Below are 22,098 nucleotides of genomic sequence, written 5' to 3'. Positions count from 1 at the left end.
CTCTTGCTGCCTTCCTCTCACAGATAAAGTCCTTCAGCTGTTTATTAATTGCTATCCACTACGTCTCCTCTGGTAGATAAAAATATGACTGACCTGTGCATAAGACTAAAGGGACTAAACACATTTTAACTGTGTGTATCTTGTTATCCATATCCATATCCATATAACAAAGCTTCTATTTTCTCAGTTTTTGTATTGTCTTTTGTTTAGCCTCTTGCCACATATCCTTAGCTGCCACACTAGACTCATATTTAATCCATATTCCTAAATACTTCATTTTATCATGTCCCCATAAATATGGATATTCCTGAACCAATTTGTGTGTGGGTACATAATTTACCACTATTGTCTGTTTTAGCTTCATTAATTTTGTATCCTGAAAAAATCTGAAACTGTCTCAAAATGTTCCATAACACTGTTATGTCTCCTTCTGTTTTTTTCAGGTATAACATAATATCATCTGCAAATAAAGCCAGTCTACCACACCAATTATATCATTGAATTTCTGAGTCCTTTATTTTCTTTGCCAACGGTTCTAAATATAATCTACATAATAAATGGGAAAGAGGACACTCCTGCCTCATTCCACTGCTCAAGCAGAAATTATCAGAGAGGACCCCACCCACTTTAATTTTCACATCCGATCCCTCATATATCCTCCTAATCAACCTTATAATTTTTGAGGAAATGCAAATGCTTCCATTGCCCTGCTCATAAAGTCCCAGATTACTCTGTCAAATGCTTTCTCTGCATCAAGACCCACCAACAACAATGGTATTTTCTTATATTCCGCTTCTGTCTGGATCATCAATGTTCTGTTAATGTTGTCAAATGTTTGCCTCCCCTCTACAAAACCACATTCATCCATATCTATCAGCTGTGGCATTACTTTTTGACATGTTTTAGCCATTATATATATGAACACTTTATAATCATGGTTTAGTATTGAAATGGGCCTGTATGAAGCTGGATCTGATGGATCTTTACCCTATTTAGGTACTACAGCTACCACTGCTTTCTTCTAGGATGTTGGTACTTCTCCTCTTAAAATACTGTTAAACAAAACCTTCCAGATATTTATCAATCTTTTCCCTCCTAGCTTCCAAACTTCCATAGGAATACCATCTATTCCTGGGGACTTTCCTGCAGACTGGTTGTACATCATAATTTTTATCTCATCTCCTTCTACCCTAACCATTAGTAATTGAACCTCATCTACCTCTAACCTTAGCATATTTAATTTTTCCACAAACATTTCCATTTGTATCTTTTCTTGATATTTGTATTTTTCTGCTTTATAGAGACTCTCATAGAATTTCCAAAATATTTTTAATACCTCTACAGGATCTCTTATTACCTTCCATGTTTTAGGCTTCCTAAGTTTGGCAACAGCCCTTTCTACTTTCTGTTGCCTGAGTCATTGTGCTAAAATCTTTTGTACCCTTCACTGTTTGAGATGTATTTCTCAACAGTTCATGCTAAAGTATATGGCCTTTGCCTTACCAAGTTTGCTGATTCTTGCATATTGTGTACAAACATTGAGTTCTCCAGTGGTAATAATATAGTACAAGATGAGCTAGCATACCTAAAACTGAATGGTGACATAGGCACATGATTGATAAATAAATGCAGACATGTGTTTGTAATGTTGTCCATCTGAAAAGATGAGTTCCATGTTAATCACAGCAATGACAACAGTCCTGCTATGCAGAAACCCAGTGATGCAAGCTCTGGGAACACATTTGGAGAACAATCTAAACTTTTACCATCAACTGTCCACACTGCTATTGAATGCCTCTGTTGTGCACATCCTAAATCATGCCATCATATTGATATCTTAGGACTGTATAACAGCACTGTAGTCAAATCTCATTACAGCAATAATAGAGTATAATGCTCTTTTTTACATGTTCCTCACTAGACACAAATAGCAGCTGGAGAGACCACAGGGCTTTCTCAGCAAGAAACACAGGGTCTACACACCATGCCATGATGTATGTGGATCATCTGAAAGCAATGTTACTGTAAACTTTATTGTATAGGATGAAGTGACTTCTGCCTGACCCTGCCCTGGCAGGAATATTGCATATCCAAAAATGTGATATAGCTGATAACATCAGCAGTGTCTGTTGAGGAGATTATGACAGTGCCCACATGCTGGTGTAAAATGCTCTGTGTAATGTCAGGCAACAGCTCACACACAGACACACAGTTGACTGCAGTGAGTATAGAATCCCTACCTATCCAAGTACACAGGCTACAGAACACAGTACATTAAGCAAACGTCAAAATACTGTCAATCCATGTAATTGCAGAAATAACTGTAGGACGCACACATCTACTCTGCTGTCTAGACATACACACACACACACACACACACACACACACACACACACACACACACACACACACACACACACACACACACACACAGTGGACTGCAGTGAGAAGAAAACTCCTTCCTAAGTACACAGACTACAGAACACAGTACTTAATGCAAGTGTCATAGCTCAAATCTGATTTATACAGGAGTGCAGGTAAACTTATTGTACATGACATCAGCAGGTCATGTGGGAGATAAGAGGTGGGAAGGCCTGTATGAAAGGATGTGTAGGCATGAGCAAGTATCAAAATACTGGCAATCCATGTAATTAGAGAAGTAACTGTAGGATACACACGTCTGCTCTGGGGTCTCTATTAGATGAACGAATGCTTAAAATGTTTAGTATGACATGCTCAACAGCTTTTAAGTGAATGTTCATCTAAGCAAAACCTCAGAATTTTGAAATAAGGAGTTTCAAAAATTTATAGTTGGTCAGCTGTCAGGAAGCCAAAGGCTGACGTCAGAACATTCACCATGTCTAGCCGTTCTTACAGTCCTCCACTGTGGTGTGGTCTTGATGTTCACCCTGTTTAATGTTATGACAGTCCTCCACTGTAGTGCAATCTCGGAGTTGGTATATTTAAGTAGGAGTGGTGTGGGGGCACAGCCCCCCCACATAGGGGTATATGGGGCAAAGCCCCCTACTTTATTTTGTTTATCGATTTCTTTTTTGTTTTTTTATTCATTTTTGGGGTGAGGTTGTAATAGTGTACAGTACATTTTAGCCGTCAGCCATTGGTTTCCTGACAGCTGGCCAACTATAAATTTTTTAAACTCCTTGTTTCGCATTCTGAGGTTTTGCTTAGATGAACATACACTTAAAAGCTGTTGAGCATGTCATACTCGACATTTTAAGTGTTTGTTCATCTAATATAGACCCCCACGTGCTCTGCTGAATAGACACATACATACACACACTCGACTGTAGTGAGAACAGAACCTCTATCTAAGTACATAGACTACAGAGCACAGTATGTTATGCAAGTGCCACAGCACAAGGCTATTTTCCACAAGAGTTCAGTTGAACTTATAGTAGATGGCATCAGTAAGCCATGTGGTTGACAAAAGGTTGTGAGGCCTGCATAGGCACACAGCTTCATAGGTTCATATGAGGCTACTAGCCTAATAGTACTAGTGTCTTTAGAAGACTAGCTGGGTAAAAACACAAGTACCATTATTGAGCATAGTTGGATGGTCATTTTTACCAGAGCATTTTTCTGAGCAGCACTAACTGACCCTGCCCATGAGGGACATAGGTTCCAGCCCAGAGGTGTCTTTGCAATCACCCAACCAGTAGTCAAGGTTGTGCTTGAACAGGGTCATTGAGAAGCACTGCTTCACGTGCAGTTGGAACCTATTACAGAGTAGTGTGAATTGTTGTGGGATGTATCTGTCTCCCCAGCATGTTCTGTTTATGTCACAGGCTAGATGGAGAACTCTTGGTCAAATTATAGTTCTCCCATTTGAAGTACAGATTTTCATCATTTACAGAAAGCCATAGTGTGAGACCACTCTGCTGGGCAGCCATAGATCACCTCTCAGCAGCTTGCATGATATCAAGTACAGTGACAGGTATGCCAGCCTTTCCATGTATGTCATGTTTGGAGGCCTGGGACTCTCCCAGGCACAACCCTGTTTTCCCTGCAATTGCTGCAGGAGTCTGGTGAGGTAGAGAGAGAGAGATGTGAGCATTGCACTCCATTATTGGTTTGATAAGGGTAAAGCACAGCAGAGGTATGACTACCCTGGTCTTGGATGTGATGTCCATATGTGTGATGTGAGCTGTGCAGACTGTGTGCATCACCACTATGGGCACATAGTGAGGAAAGTGTAGATTGCTATCAACATGTGTTCCCAAGTCTCACAATACTGTGTTTGAGCTTAGGAGGGTGCTATGTATATCACAAAGGTGACAAAGTGTCATTGCATGCTTAATGTTTAGTCCATGAGTTTGTCACCAATCATCAGCCTGTGTTAGCCCCTACAGTAATATGCTACCATCATTGGGGGACTATATGTGCGTCCAGTTAACAATCATCTGCAAATGTGGTAAACCACATGCCATCTACTGTTGCCTGTGTATCAAGGAAGTATTTCCCAAACAGATGAGGGCCAAGCACAGATCCCTGTGGTTTTCCAATGGTGAGTGGGCTATAGGCAGAGATGCATTCCCCAATATTGAGAGTGTGTGTTCTGTTGTTGAGCCAGCTGGCTCTCCATCTAGACCTGTATGGCCTAATTCCCAGATGGGAAATCTTCACTATGAGACATGAATGGTGGATAGTGTCAAAAGCATTGGATAACTGAACATAAGTGATATGTCCTTTAAATCCCTCATCCAGGTCTTTACAGGTCAGTATCCAAGAAGTCCATAAAGGTCACTAAGCAAGACTTTCCCTTGCCAAACTCCAAATGGGTAGGGTTAAGTGTGTTGAAGGTTACCTCTGTCCTTGTGGATATGTCCAAGATGATTCCTGCAGTAGCCATGCAGATAAGGCTTTTTAGGTATATTGGTCAGTAGTTGTAGTTCTGCATGTTACCAGATTAATGTGCATTGCATAGCACACAACATTTGATATTACATTTTGTAGTGTGGTTAATATATGTGTGGAAAAAGTACTAAGACCCCAGAGTTGCACTGCTTGGGTGGGGGGGGGAGCTCTCAACACATTGATGCATTTTAAATATATGATATAAAGTTAAATAGGGGCCTCAGCTTGTAATGCATCTCCATGTACTTTCATGTCATAGAAAGGAAGTGGACAGTAAACAGCAGAAACACAGGCTAATATATACAATTCCATAATATGAGGAGCAGAAGTTTGCACAAGGAGCAAGCATGGGGAAGAACAAATGGAAAGCATTTCAAGAATGTGTAGGATTGAGGTAGAAAATAACCATAGCTATCCATTTGTTCAACAGTAAAAACTGATAATATATGCATAATATTAGCTGAATTTAGACGGCCACCTCCAGAGAGAGGGGTGACCACAACACAATCATGTTGTATAGCCAATTGGACTGAGTCAATTGGGCCATAAAGATGTGTGCAAAATGGAGAGCTATGTATGAGATGAATTTTTTTTGTGGGATGGGAAACAAAGTGTAATTTAGGATTATTTTTTTATTGGTGATCTTGAAGTCATGCGATCTTGGAGAGGGGTATTTAATTTTTTTGTCATTTTAATTCATTATTCTGAAGAACTCTTTTTGGTTACAAGCCAATGAAAACACTTAATACATTGTTTTTTGTTATTTTAGTTCACACTGTAATACAATTCTTTTAAGCACTATGTGTTTTTATTGCAATTGGTTTTTACTTTGGTTCTGAATTTTTGTGGTATTATTATTTAGACAGTCAGGAAATACAGTGTGATTAGTTAGGTATTATTTTTCTGCATCTGGTTGAATCTGTGCGTTATTTTTATTTTTCCTGTGATTGAAATGCTGGTGTTTATTGTACTTAGATATTTAGTATTCTCAAGTTTTCTATTTTATTATTTATTATTAAATATTTTATACCTTTCGTTGTGGCTGGTCTTTTTAGAGAATACTTATAACATCCTGAGAGTACTTGTCCTTATTTTAGTGGCTCTGTGGCCACTCCAGAAAGGCTTGCTGCTTTGGTTACACTCTACCATTTTTATTACTATTGATTTTACTCAGTATAATTGGATACCCTTGTAAAAGCCTGAGAGTAGTTGACTGGTGGCAATGTGGTTACCTTATAGTCGGGGTAGAAGGGATACAGCTAGTAAATCTGTACCAGCATTTCCCAGGAGTGTGTGTGTAAAAATCAAATACCCAGGTGTGGGTGTGTCAGCTACTTAGAACTGGGACACAGTGCTCCAAAGTGAGTTTTGTTTGGTGTCTGGACAGACAGACAATCCAGTCCCAGGTCTGGAGCATGTTCCCTGTGTGCTCTCGGGGGACATGTTGCTCAATGCAGACAGCTACATTTGAAAATACTGTGTAAATTAATTTGTGTTTTTAGTGACTGTCTCTCACTGATGTCAGAGGTGAGGATTGAGGCTCCTTGATTACTGGCCTAGGGTAGAGAGGCCATCACAGGGTGATTGTAAATTCACCTCGGGGCTAGCACCTATGCCCCTCAGAGACAGGTCCAGTTGTTGCTGCTCAAACAAATGACTCTGCTAACATTGATCATCTAAATATGTTTAATGAGGGTACTTGTGTTTTTAGAAAGCTAGACTTTTATTGCCTCATGTATTTTTATGTATTTATTTATTTATTTATTTTTATTTTGACATTTGTTAACTGGGTATGTCCAACTGAGCAAAAGCCCATTTTTAGCAGAGGCCTGGGGGGGTGAAGTCCTGTACAGAAAAATAATTACAAATACTAGATAATAGCACTAACAAAAGGTACTAAAATACATGAAAGTCTCACTTATAGTTAGATTAAGTAACTGACAAAGACATAAGATATATGTAGTGCAATCTGTGGTCATATACTGGCAATCATGTACTCATAAAAATTACAAGTCCAATATGTGAGACATACAACTATACAATGAATCTAGAATAATCACGCTCTATCTCAGGTATCAACAAACTAGATATCAATCAGGTTGTCAACACGCACACTTCACCTCCTCAACAGACCAAGTGTACAAGACATAACCCCACATATGCAGAGGTAGTCATTAGAAGCTTACCAAAAGAACAGAGACCTTGCAAATGCAAACATTCTGCACACGTTACAGTCCCAAAAGAACCCACTGCACATAAAATCAAAAGTATCAGTGTATCAGCCATTAAGTTCTTAAGGCAAAACACCAGAAAACAAATGTTTTGGTCATGGGTGAATACATAGTGAGACACATAGATGTCCCACTCCCCAGATTTTACAAGAAGAACATCATGTCCAACTGCAAGGATCCTCAAAGTCATGCATGCACATAATTCTCTCAACATCAAGCACAATTGCACCTCTGTTACATTCCATGTTGAAGTTAATCACTTGAAATGTACCTCACTGGACTATATGAAAAGAGACATGACTAAGCTCTCAGATTAGTATGTCCATAGCCCTAAGCAGCATTCTACTGTCACCCAGGATGATGTCTCAATACAAACAAAATAATTATCAACTTCAACAATTGGCTTAGTTGCTAATATCAATCCAGGGGATCCAGTATTTGTCAGCCTGGGATGATATGATCAATAGACCACGCTGCTTTGCCAGGGATGGTCTTCATCTGTCACCTCTTTATTTCATGTACTGGCCAATGTACTTGCCTCCCCAATAGTGGATTTTTAGGCAATGTCATAAGAACAAAATTCCTGACGTAAAAATATCCTCAAAAGCCAAACTAAGAATTATGCTGCTTAATGCTAGGAGTGTAAATCAGAAACTACACTGAATGGAGGCAGGCAGTACTTATTTGGGATGATGTCGATGTTCAGTCACAGAGACATGGTTTAGGACCACAGAAAGTACTCCAGTCATGGAAGGCTATAATGCCTTCCACACATTCAGGCCACAAAATGAATGTGAAAGAAATGAAGGAGGAAGTGTATCTGTCTTCATGAAAGACAAATACACCTCAAGACTGGTTAAGCAGTACAACTCCCTAGAGTTACTCCAGATACAACTAACTGTAGGAATGCCCATCCTCCACATTATTGTTAGCTACAGGACCACCAACATGAACCATGAAAACCACACCGTGCCTTCCTGGACCTACTTGAGTCACTCATAATACAACCAAACACCTTAGGTATGGGTGACTTTAACTATCCTTCCATTGACTGGAATACATATATGAGGTCAAACACACTCACCCTAAGGTTCCTGCACTTTGTAAACACAAATGCTCTGGAACAGTTAGTCTGCAACCCCCACAAGGGGATGGAATGCCCTCTACCCAGTACTCACCAACATGGGAGATCGCTGCACCACCCCATGTGTTAGACCCTCCCTGGTAAGATCTGACTATAAATCAGTCACCTCAATGTAATCATCATACCTGATTCCCCACCAGGATCTAAAAGGCTGAAAAGTTTCTGCAAAGCAAACTATAGCCTCCTAAGCAATGGCATAGTTTCAAATTTCCTGCCACCACTGACAGTAAAGACTTCTGTATGAAGGTGCACACAAATGCCTTGCATAAAGAGCTTTGCAAGTGTATAGACTTAGTTGTATCAGAATGGATCAAAAATTGCTCACAAAAAAACAAGCCACCCTGGTGGACAGCTAGCATAAATAGATTATACAACATGAGAAAGAAATTGATGTCCAGGAATTAGAAAGAACAGTCTCAGCAGAAGAACACCCTCCATAGCCTGAACAAGCAAACGAGGAATCTTGTAAAGTCCTCTAAACCTAATTATGAAACTAAATTAGCATCCATAGTTAAGGATGATCACAACACATTCTATAGCTATGTCTGTAATGTAAATAAGAAGGCCCAGCTTTGCACCAAATCCATAGTGGATGGTATCAGTCATACTGAAGTTGAGGACTTCACCAACCTGTTACCAGACAGGTTTGGCAAAAAATTCACATCCCTATCCAAAAATCATACCTCATAGCATATCTATCACCAGTTCTCTATCTATTATCTCAAACGTTGTAACCGCACTCTCCAAGGTCAAAACCACAGCCTATATGGAACCTGATAACATCCCAGCTGCTCACTAAATGGTGTAAAGCAAGAGTTAGTAGAACCACTAGGTACTATCTTCAACCACAATCCAAATACTGGCTTTGTCCCAGCAGAATAGAAAACAGCAACTGCACTCCCCTTGCAGAGAAGGGGTCCCTCAACCGACCCGAGGAACTATGGAACCATAAGCCTGACCAGCCTTGTCTGTAAGGCCATGGAGATAATCATCTTGAACCTTATCAACAAGGACATTGGTAACCTTCAAAGTCTTGACCCAAACCAGTTTGGCTTTGTTAAAGGCAGATCATGCATGTTAAACCTAGTAAAATTCTTCAAGAGTGTCACCAAAGTCCTGGATGAAGGCAAATCAGTACATACTACCTATCTCGACTTGGCCAAGGACTTTGACATAATCCACCACTCAGGCATCCATGAGAAACTCACACAACTGGGGATTAAACCATACATCATTAGACAGGTAACCAACTGTCTCACAAACTGAATGCATAGAGTCATACGTGGGAATTCCATCTCTACCAGCAGAGCTGTTACCAGTGGTGTTCCACAAGAGTCTGTGTTTGGTCTCTTACTGTTTGGAATCTCTATCTTAGAAATTCAGGTGATAACAGATGGCCTGTGGCTCATCAGGTTCATGGCAGCTGCAAACTGTGTTCAGTCATTGAATCCCCAAATTATGTCAACATATTGCAAAATGGGCTTACATACATAAATGATTCTTGCAAAAGACACAAATTTAAACTTAATAAAAAAACATGCATTATTATCACTTTTGGCAAAGGAGAGGTACCTGCAAATTGCACTATTAATTATACCCCCCAGGTTCCAGCACAGTGGTGAGATATTTGGGAATGCAGGTTGATAGCACGATGAACTTTGATCATCATGTGTTCACAGTGGTAAGGAAGGCCTTTTACATTGTACACATCATAAGTAAGGGCAAATCATTCAGGACTAAGGATGTTATCAATCCACTGCACTCATCCCTCCTCAGACCAGTAACAGAGTACAATGCTCTCTTTTGCATGTACCTTACCAGACACATGCAGCAGCTGGAGAGACCTAAGAGGTTTCTCACCAAGAAAATCAGGACAGACTGAAGGCCCAGTCACTGTACTCTGTATTGTACAGACTGCTGAAAGGCAACTTGTGTCTGGCCTACAGAGCACTCTTGAACCACTGCCTTAATGGAAATGTTCACCTCTGCAAATCAAATAGGACAAGACTCACTCACTGTAGGGACCTTAACCTAGCCTTTGACATCAACAGGACATGGTGGAGAGACAGATATCTCTCCTAGAGATTGCCACTGCTATGGAACAAACTCCCAATTCACGTGAAACTAAGCTCATCAAGAACCCTATTTAAGCATAACTTGGACAAATGGATGGGAAATTGTAAAATTACCCTGGGGGTTTCACCCATGTCACTCACTGACAGGGGCAACCAGTGCTGATCATGGCTTCACAAATATGGACTATGTATCTTAGTCTATAAGGGAGCAATTGTACAACTTGGCTAGGCTTGAAAAGGCCTTAGGCCATTAGCCTAATAACCTCCTCTGTACCTAGAGCCATTATGGTAGTAGCCTCATATGAACCTATGAAGCTATGAACCTATGCAGGCCTGCCAACATCTTGTCTCACAGATGTCCTGTTGATGTCATATACTATAAGTTCAGCTGCAGTCTTGCAAAAGTCAGACTTGTGCTGTGATGCTAGAGTTAAGTACTGTGTTCTGTAGTCTGTGAACTTAGATAGGTAGGGGTTCTATTCTCATTGCAGTCAACTGTGTGTATGCTCTTGTTTGACATTACACAGAACTTTTTACTGCAGCATGTGGGTCACTGTTATTACCATATTCTCAACAAACACTGCTGATGTCATCAGCTATATTGGATATTTGGATATACAGTCATCACATCAGGGCATGGTCAAACACTGGCCTGGAGGCCAGGCAGACATCATCTCATCCTATACAAGACAGATTACAGTGACATGGTTTTTAATCTATCCACATACATCATGGCATGGTTTGTAGGCCCTATGTTACCTTGCTGAGACAGCCCATGTGGTCTCTCCAGCTGCTGCATATGTCTGTTGACGTACATGCAAAAGAGAGCATTATACTGTATTACTGTACTGATGAGATTTGACTACAGTGCATTCATACAATCCTAATATCTGAATATGATGGCGAGGAAGTAGTGACACGCATTGCAGTTTCTGACTTCACAACCCTTACAAGAACATTCACTATACAGTTGTGAAATATTGATGCTATCAGCTGTCTAACTTTCCAAGGTCAACATAACTCAAAGTTACAATGAGCAGTTCAACAAAAAAATGCATATATACTAAGCACTAAGTTAGGTACACACCCTGAGCATCAGACACAGCTTTTGTATCCCTGAATCCAAAAGTTATCATCATTTGCACAGGCTGTTGTATGGAGGTCATTACAGAAAAAAGTTAGGAAGTAGTGATACACATTGCAGTTTCTGACTTCACAACCCTTACAAGAGCATTCACTATACAGTTGTGAAATATTGATGCTATCACTGTCTAACTTTCCATAGCCAATATAAGTCAAAGATGCAATGAGTTGTGTGCATCAGACACAGCTTTTGTATCTGATGCAATGAGTTGTGAGCATCAGACACAGCTTTTGTATCCCTGAATCCAAAAGATAAAAAACACGGATATAACACAATTATCCTCACTTGCACAGGGTGTTGTGTGTGTGTGTGTGTGGGGGGGGCAGAAAGCCTAGGCTGACAGAAAAGGTCAGTGAGTGTGTGTGAGTGAGTAAGGAGAAGAAGGCAGATATTGGGATAAAACATCAAATAGCTAGTGAGACAAAATGAGTAACTGTTGTGTGTGTGTGTGTGTTGGTAAAGGTCCTCCAGGTGAAATTGGGCTGTCAGACAGGTGTGAGCCATGCATGGTAGATGTAGATCAGAATGTGTGGTGTAACTTTAAGAAGCATTCAAGTCAGTGGGCAAGTGCATATAAGTACTGAGCATGTGCAAGCAAGAGTGTCATTTTGAGTGAGCAGCCAGAGTGAAAGCATGTATGAGTGTCGCAGCCAGTCAGTTAGTTCATTTAAGTTTAATGTTCCTGTCATCCATCCTGATGTGTTTGTTTGTAATAAATTACTTAAATGAACACCTATGTCTCATCGTCTTATTCAGATATACAAGATGAGTGACATGGTGTTAGAATAGGATCCAGAGTCGATGCAGTTAGAAGTAGAGTAATATACATAAGTGGATCACCTGAAGCTCAAACAACTCACAAACAGGTCAGAAATGTATTCCAGGCACTAAAATTCACTTAAAATATTTTTTTTACAATGAATATAAAACAAAGCACTCAGAATACTCAAAATGAATTTCTAATTAAATGAAATGTTTGAAATGTGACATATTGATAAAAATATTCAAAATAATTACAAAAATGTTTGAAACAATAACTAAATCACATAAAATGTATAAAAAGGTGGGAACAACTATATTTTTTACAATGTACTACTTTTATAGCATTAACTAAAGCTATATGACGTATTTGAAGTGTGCAAAGTGTTGGAAAGTGTGTGGAGTATTACAGTGCAGTTATTTTGCAAAGTACAGTCATTTCAGAGACTTTCTCAAAGTACAGTCTTAAAAAGAGATCATTGTGCATTTGAATATCATTACATGTACCTGGTGTGTGTGCATGTTCATACATAATTACAAGGACGAAGATTGATTTGTGTTTAAACATAATCTATTGGCATGGCAGAAGGATTTTGCAGACCAAATCCTCTTGTGTTTGATAACAATATTGCAGAAAATTGGAACGTGTTTGAGCAAGAGTATGATATTTTCATGCAAAGCTGCTTTTTCTGACAAACAAACACATGCAAAGACATTTATTCTGCTTAATTTAGCTAATACAGAAGCCATTGAAAGAGAGTGTTCATTTGTGTATGCACCGTGCTGTGTTTGCAGGGGAGGGAGTATATCGCCATATTGTGGTAATGGCTGAAATATGGGAAGACTATGAGTGCTTACAATGTAACTTTAAAGAAATGTGTAATTCCCAGACAAATAGCACAATGGAAAGTCATTTATTTTATACTAGAGATCAAAAGCCTGGTGAAATTTTTGCAGCATATATAACCAACTTGAGAAATAAGGCTAAACATGCAGATTTGATGATCTGAGAGATGAGTTCATAAATGACAGGCTTGTGTGTGATGTTAATAATGATACAGTGAGAAAGATTTTGTCTTGAGACAGTGATTTAAAGTTGAATAAGGCTATTGATACTTGTCAGATATATGAGCTTGCAGAAAAGCACACAAATATGCTTACAAATGAGAAAGGCATTCACGTGGCTTTTTCCAGTGACAATGTGCATAATATGCAGCACAAGGTAGAAAGATACAGGCCAAAGGGAGCGGCTGCCACAGCCTGAGTTCCAGAAAATCCAGAGCAGCTTTAGTAAAACCCAGGGCACACTCAGTAACAGGGATCATGGCTACCTCCAACTCTAATGCCAATTATAGACTAAAAAATTTAGCTGCAGTACCAAATCTTATTGCCAATTGTTGCAACTGTGGTAGAAATCATTAACCCAAATGAGAAAAGTGCTTAGCTTTTGGTCAAAAATGCCATTCTTGTAAAAAGTGAAATTATTGTAAAATGTTTTGTAAGTCAAATAAGACACATTCCTTTATTAAAAGAGAACATTCAAAGAAACAAGTTGATCAATTAGAAACCTGCGACCCTATTTTTTATGTTGACGGTGTGCCTGTGCCATTATCCTCACGTGCATAGGGTGTTGTGTGGGGGGGCAGAAAGCCTAGGCTGACACAAAAGGTCAGTGAGTGTGTGTAAGTGAGTAAGTAGAAGAAGGCAGACATTGGGATAAAACAACAAATGGCTAGTGAGACAAAAATGAGTAACTGTTGTGTGTGTCTGTAGAGGTCCTCCAGGTGAAATTGGTGTGGGAGTGTCTGCAAGACAGTGTCTATGTCTTGGTCTGTCAGACAGGTGCAAGCCATGCATGGTAGATGTAGAACAGAGTGTGTGTTGTACCTTTAAGAAGCATTCCAGTCAGTGGGCACTGAATATAAGTGCTGAACACGTGCAAGCAAGAGTGACATTTTGAGTGAGTAGCCAGAGCGAAAGCATGTATGAGTGTAGCAGTCAGTCAGTTAGTTGGTTCATTTAAGTTTAATGTTCCTGTCATACATCCTAATGTGTTTGTGTGTAATAAACTATTAAATGAGCATCCAAGCCTCATCATCTTATTCAGATACACAAGATGAGCAACAGTAGAGGTGGCAGTTCATTGTTGTCGTCCTCAACCAGGAGAACTGGCTCTGCCAAGAGTTGCACTGGCACCTCCATGCCCAAGGTCAGATGCAGTGTTACTACCTGAACATGACTGATGTCTGCTGGACAAGCTCCCTTGATGGGGATGCCCAGGACCATGACTTTATGGCCTGCCATGTCTGTGTGTGGACAGCACACTCATTGACAGAGCAGTGAAAGTACTGCCACTATGGGAGTGTTATTGGGCACAGCCACATTGGCTGACAGCAGATGATGCGGCTGACCTACACCCACAATGATGCCATTCCCATCCCAGCAGATGTTCCATTAAAGACACTGCTCATTCCATGACAGATACCCCTCAGTTAGTCACAGACACCCCTTGTTTCAATACCCCTCAGTTAGTCACAGACACCCCTTGTTTCAATGTGTCAGTCATCCAATCCAGTGAATCAGCAACATGGTGGAGGCATTCACGCATGTCAGATTGTGCCACATCCACAACCTTGAGCATTTGTTTGGAGCACCTATGGGAATATGCCTGTGCCTTCATGACGGCCCTAAACATATGCTGAGTGGCACTGGAAGTGATACCTGCATCATGTGGCGGAGGGACAGCAGTCCACCTCCGAGCACCTCTATCAGTCCTCCTGTGTGGCACCTTGCCACACTTTGGCTATGGCCATACTCAGTGGGTACTGAAACCACAGTAGCCACACTTTTCTGATCAATGTCCTTACCCTCCACCTGTCTAATATCTGTGGGCTCACTGGACTGGGTAGGCATAGGTCTACTGGCTGTGTCTGATAGAAATGCATAGGATGACTGTATGTCAACCTCTGTGTCAGATTCAACCTCTGCACCCACCAAGTGTACCTCACTTTGGCCGCCAACATCATCAGAGTCTGCTGGAACACTGACATCAGGTGGCACAGGGCCCACACTCCCACTGTCATGATCACCTGTGATAAAAAGCAAGAAACACAGGAATAAATTAATACCTGCACTACTATATTGCAATATATGCTAACAAACTAACAGTGCTGTCAGTACTACAGACAGTACAGCAACACACACAACAGGCCTGAGATCAACGTTACACACTACAATATTTCTTTAAATTGCTCATCAGTACTGACATAAAAATGTTTGCCTTGCCATTTGCAGATGAGATACTCCTATGTAGTCCAGATGGTCCTGGAAGAAGTTAGACAAAAGGTAAGGGCAACATCATCACAATTAACAGTAAAACAGGGGGTGATGCATTTACCCCTTTATATATGCATTAAGTTTAATATCAACAAATACGTGACTGACAACTGCAACCTAAGCTTATAACTGTAGCAGTCTACAATCCCCCCAAAAAAGACATGTGACACAGAATTAACTTATTAATTTCAATTGTTTTACTATAAAACAGTATTCAACTGTTCAGAACAAAGCCTACCTGAAAGCTACTCCTGGGACATACTTGCTGCCTTGGAAGGTGTTGCATCCACATTAAATGCATGTTGTCCTGCACTCTCCTGAGAGTTATCTGGATCTCTTATATTGGCCAGGAACTGTTCACTGAGGGTTAGTGGGGGTTCCTTAGCAGGCACTCCACTGGTAGCCATTTGGTTACGGCCCACTGCAGCTGCTTGTCTGTGTGCAGTAGTGATCATGTCAGTGGCCCTGTGGCACACCTGTTCATATTTCTGCCATGGCCGCCCAAGGCATGCGCATTTTGGACAATTTGCTGCCATATTTGCATCCAGCATGCATATCTCCCTGTCCTCTTTCCAGGAGAAAAGCACCATGTTGATGAACCCCATCCACAATTACTTGATTTTCCCCATTGGTGAAGGGGGGGTCTACTTGGGTTGACACACCTGAGTGGTATACCTGTGCATGTCCTAAAAGACAACAGAAGTATAATACACATAAGTATAACTACAAAACAACTGTTTCCAGATAAAACAGAAATGGTAGCCAGTCAGTATTACTCACTGGAGAAACATAAAACAGTCTACAGATGTGAAATACTAACAACAGGCAGGATGCAAAACAAGGAGCGTAACAAGAACAAAATATCCTTGTTTGTGTCATAGCAGTAATTCACCTTTGCTCCCTCCCACAAAAGAACAGGCAAATGACACACTTTGCTAACAAAACATCTTTGAAATGCTAAAAGTACTATCAAAGGACCTTTCCCTGAAACATTTGTACATATTTTTCACACAGCCCCCCACAAAAGAACAAGCAAGTGACCTATTTTGCTAACAAAACCTCTTTGAAATACTAAAAGTGCTATCAAAAGACATGTCCTTGAAACATGTGTACATATTTATCATTCAGCATTCCATGTTCATGTATTGTCAATCATGCGTACCTCTGAAATGGCTTGACAAACATGTCTATGCCACTAGTACACTTCTAAGTAATCCATACAGATAAAAGTGTAAAAGCCTTTGCTTTACATTATTTTTAAATACATTCCAGCATAGGCAGTATGTAGGTGACAAAATGGGTGCATACCTGCTGAAGTTCAGCACTTCTCTGTACAGAAAAATCCTGAAGAAAAAGCATTATTGCAGTATTCCAAAAATATACAACTCTCCTCAACATCAGTTTGACTAGCTACATGTTTGCTTTTTTATAGTGGTGTAGATTATTAGTGGATTGCATCTGTCTTTGTCTGTGTTTCATAGATGCTAATTACAGCATAAGCAGCTGAATTTCATGCTAATTAATCAATCCAACACAGTGGAGCTATTCAACAAGCCAGAAAACATCCATGTATACTCCATGCTGATTTTTCCTTCCAGATGTCAAAACTTTTGGAGTACATACTCGGAAAGTCTACACAGACAGAATGTTAGGGGCTGCTGCTGCTTTAATCCATTTGTATGTGCTAAAGACTGAAGCCAGTGCTACTGCCTGCTGCTGCCAATAGGTCTAGGCTGAGAAAAAGATGAGTTTTCAGGCCATGTTTAACTTATCACAACCTAACATGGAAAATGGACAGTGCTACAGGGTAGACAGAGGTACACTACAGGAACTCTGAGATCTCTGCTGCTTGGGTCGTCAATTTAAATTATATGGATTATTTGGATGTTCACCTTTTTAAAGATTAAACCAACGGGAGGTAAGCCACTACAATTTATAGAAAAAAAACCTACTCTAACTCTTTTCTTCATTATAGCAGCTCACACCTCGAGCACCAAAAGAGATCAGTAATTAAAGGTCAGTTGGTAAGAGCTGGTCAGATGGTGTCGAGGGATGAGGATTTCGAGTTAGTATTAATTTAAAAAATATGTTTTTGAAAAGGGCATACCTGGTGGAGTTAATTAATAAAATAACAAAAGAGGTCACAGAAAAGAGGGAACTTGGCCATTTTAGACCCGTAGTTTACAGCATCACTTTGGACAGTGATCACTCGAATTATGATGTTATTGTGTTGGATACGACACAAAACTCCTGGTTAGATAAAAGTTCCTACAGGGCAGACATTGATTCTTTGAATTTTGAAGTCATGGTACCCAACCATGTACAAAATATCCTTCTAGACCAGAGCACCAGTAGAAGGGACAGTAATACCTTCCTGAAATAATTAACTATTACTTACAGTGTAGATTATTCTAGTCTGAGGTGGATTTTTTCAGACAAAATTGGGACATCCTCATGGGAGATGTGGATATCAGAACCCATTTAGGTGATAAACCAATAATAATATATAGGAAGGGTAAGAATCTAAAGGATCTTCTTAGGAGTGGACATTGTATGCATGTACATAACCGTTTGGGCACTCCAAAATGTGGAACATGTAACTGGTGTTATAAAATCAAAGTAGGTGATTAATTTACTATTAATAATTTTGAATATAGTATCAAAGGTAGATACAATTGTTCTTCCAAGGCAGTAGTATATATGGCTATATGTGACCTATGTCCAGTATTTTACATAGGTAAAACAGAAAGGAAATTTAGCCACAGAATCTACGAACATGTATATGCTATCAAAAAGAATAACTTGAATAATGCCCTGGCAAGACACATCCATGCTAATGTTGACCATAATTTTAGGTTCTTGGCTATAGACCATGTGGACATCCAAGACAAGAGACCACCGGGTGTGTATTTAGAATTAAAAGAACTTAAATTGCAGATTTTATTGCATGCTGAAAAGTGGCCAGGCATTAATGAAATAACTTCAATTACATCAGTATTAAAACTTAAAGCCCTTGAAAGTAATAAAATAGTTGAAGAGGTAGCATGACAAACAACAAGAATAAAAAACATAGAAACCTTTCTGATTGTAGGGACATATTTTAACAAGATTTATCATAGGACATTTTTTTATGTATGCATTTAAAAGCATTATTCATTTACTATTTATTTATTTATTATTTATTATAATTTTTTGGCATTATTCATTTATTACTTACATCATGCATTTATTTACATGTTTGAATATTTCAGGGTATTAAGGAAATTGAGGGGTTAATTCTTTTTGTGATGTTATCCGTGACTTCACCCAATCAGAATGTGTTGTGGATTATTTAAATGCTGGTTTGATTTTAATTATTTGCCTGATGAAGTTTACACTTGTTAAATGAAAGCACTCACGTATATGTTTCTTGTTATTTGGGTCTATATTACGCGATTGAAGACACTGTTCTTCGAACACATAATAGTTGAACTAAAAACATCGAAAACACATAACCGTGAACAGCTAAGTCTGCAAATTTTTTCCTAGGGAAAAAATAATTTGTGAGGCCATAAACAAACGAAATACACTTCCCAATCCTAATCAAGTGGAGGGCTTCACCCCCAGCACCCCCTAATGTGGGAGGCTGTTCCCACCACACCAGCCCTAACTAAATATACCAACGCCGGGATTGCTCAAAGTTGGGGAACAGGGCAAACCACGAGAACAGCCAACTGAATTTTTGTCCTTAGGAAAAAATTTGCGTACATGGCCATTCGCGGTTTAATGTTTGTGATGTTTTCGGTTCGACTATTACACGTTCGAAGAACAGTGTCTTTGATCGCGTAATAGGGAACCTGTTATTTTTATAATAAATCAAAAAGTTTCTATATCTGTTTTATTTCTGTGTTTCCTGGCTTGGTGAGGCCTTTGAACTGCCGGTTAGTTCATTCATTCTTTGTTTTTTCTCCCCCCCTTCCACCTCATTTAGAATGTTTTGTTAGAGTATGTGAACATGATCTCTATAGTTATTTTTATGGCAGCAAAAAGAAATGCACATACTATAATATGAGTAAAAGTGAAAGTCTGGCATTGAAATCTTTAACAGAGAATGATTCAATAACCATTAGACCGGCTGACAAGGGAGGGGGGTTTGTATTGTTTGATACTGAAGAATATGTTTCCTATATGTTAGATATGCTTGCTGATGATAAAACATACAGACTGATCTCTCTTGACATTTTGCATGAGTTCCATAAAGCGATAGATGATTGCGTATATGACATGCTTATGTGTCGACAACTTGATATAGATTTATTTAACTTTTTTCATAAAGAGAGTGTACAAATACCTATAATAAAGGGCCTCCCCAAGATGCACAAAAATATATATCCTCCACCGTTGTGACCCATTGTTTCTGGGGATGGTTGGGCCACAGACAACATCTCCTTTTATTTGGAGAAGACCCTTCGACCTTTGATAAATCAAATCCCAACTATTTTGAAGGACACATACCAGCTTTTAGAGGCTCTAGAAAGCATGGACACAGCCCTTGTGATAGGCAAGCATCTTTTGATTACGCTTGATGTGAAAAATCTTTTTACTTGTATTCCTAATGACGCAGGAACACAAGCCATAAGAGAACTCTTGATTACCAACACTGCTTTTAGTAATGATAGACATATTTTGATATGTCAATTGTTAGAACTAGTCCTATCATACAACGTTTTTTTCATTCGGAAACAACATTTACTATCAAAAATGGGGAGTGGCAATGGGCACCTCGTGTGCCAACACGTATGCCAACCTGGTGATGTATCACTGGGAGAAACAATTCATGTTCAGTCATGAGTTGTTCCAAAAGGTTGTCATCTACAGGAGGTTTGTAGATGACATACTCTTAGTATGGGATGGATCAAGACATGAATTTGAAACATTTCTTGTTTATTTAGAAAGTACAAGTGATTTTCTCAGATTCACCTCAGAGATATCCCCCACTGAAATTAATTTTTTGGACGTAACCTTGTCCATACAGGAAGGTAGGCTGGTTTCAACTTTATATAGGAAAGCATGTTGGAAAAACACTCTTCTATCCTTTAACAGCATGCACCCCAGACATACGTTCCCTGGTATAGTCAGGAGTCAATTTACTAGGATAGCTAGGTTATGTAAGAATGAAACATCAAGGTACTTGGAAGCTAATTTAATGCAAGATTTATTTTTACAAAGAGGATATGATTCCAACATGGTAAAGAGAATTAGGTCTGAAGTTTTGAATGAGGCAAGACCTGTTATGTCTAATAAAATTTTTAGTCAAGCATCAAAGATGAACTTGAAAGATAATATAGATGTTATTAGGATCACCATTACTTATACAAATGACAATAAGTCACTGAAGAACATTATATGCAGCAATTGGAAATTGCTGACTGTAGATGACCAAACCAGGAGGTTAGTAGGTGATCAACCTAACTTTGCGTATAGGAATCACAAAAATCTTAAAAGATTGTTATGTAATAATCCAAGAATAGATACTAATGTAGGAACATTAATGAAAATTGTAGATAAGGCTGGTACCTACACATGTGGGAAATGTAATATGTGTAGGTATGTAACAACAGATCAGGTCTTTGTGCATCCCTATTTGAACTTTACGTTCATTCCCATATTTTATGCCTGCTGTGATACTGAGAGCGTCATATACTTGGCAAATTGCAATACATGCCCGGCATTCTATGTAGGACTCACTAAGAGAAAATTGAAACAAAGAATTTACAACCATGTCTATGACATCAGACAACATAAAGAACAGAATGCGTTAGCGAAACATGTCATGGAATACACTACACACATGTTTAACTTCAGAGTCCTACAAATAGTTAAACACAGCAATAGAGGGGGTGACCATATGAATTTATTAGAGAGCATTGAACTACAGTGGATTTTTAAGTTAAGGGCCGATCTACCACCGGGCATTAATCAATATGTATCCCTTAGATCAGTCCTTAAGAGCAGGTAGTACCTGCTCTATTCATCCTCCACATTTTAGACCCTTAGTGGATTAGAAGGTTCTTATTTGTTTTTGTAGCCATGATTTTTATGCCTATACAGTTCATTATGTGTATGATAGTTTTGTATTAAGTATTTGTTGATTTCATCATGGTTTTTATATAAATTATGCATTTTATCATTCATCTCTTAAATATATATGTTATGTCCGTTGTTTGTAGGTCATATATGTTATAGGTCTGTACAGTATATTTATATCTATAGGCTGTGTGGCTGTGCTACCAATATTTAGCATTTCATTAATAACATCAAAGTATGTATGGTGTCTTTAAAGCTAGAGCTCTCATTCAGCATTTAATTGCTTAATTGCTTAATTAACTTGCATTCAAATACTGATTGAGCTTTCTTAGGGTATTTAAACTCACTGTTTCATTGTTAAAATAGATCTGAAGAAGCGTGTGTTACTACACGCGAAAGCGCTTATCTCCTTCTGTGCTGTACTTTCAATAAAAGACTCTGAATTTTACAAGTTGGATTTTCGAATCT

This window comes from Protopterus annectens, chromosome 4.part0, assembly GCF_019279795.1.
Source record: "Protopterus annectens isolate FY-2018-M chromosome 4.part0, PAN1.0, whole genome shotgun sequence".
Taxonomy (NCBI): domain Eukaryota; kingdom Metazoa; phylum Chordata; order Ceratodontiformes; family Protopteridae; genus Protopterus; species Protopterus annectens.
The sequence above is the reverse complement of the archived record's forward strand: the minus strand, read 5'-3'. Positions refer to the sequence as shown.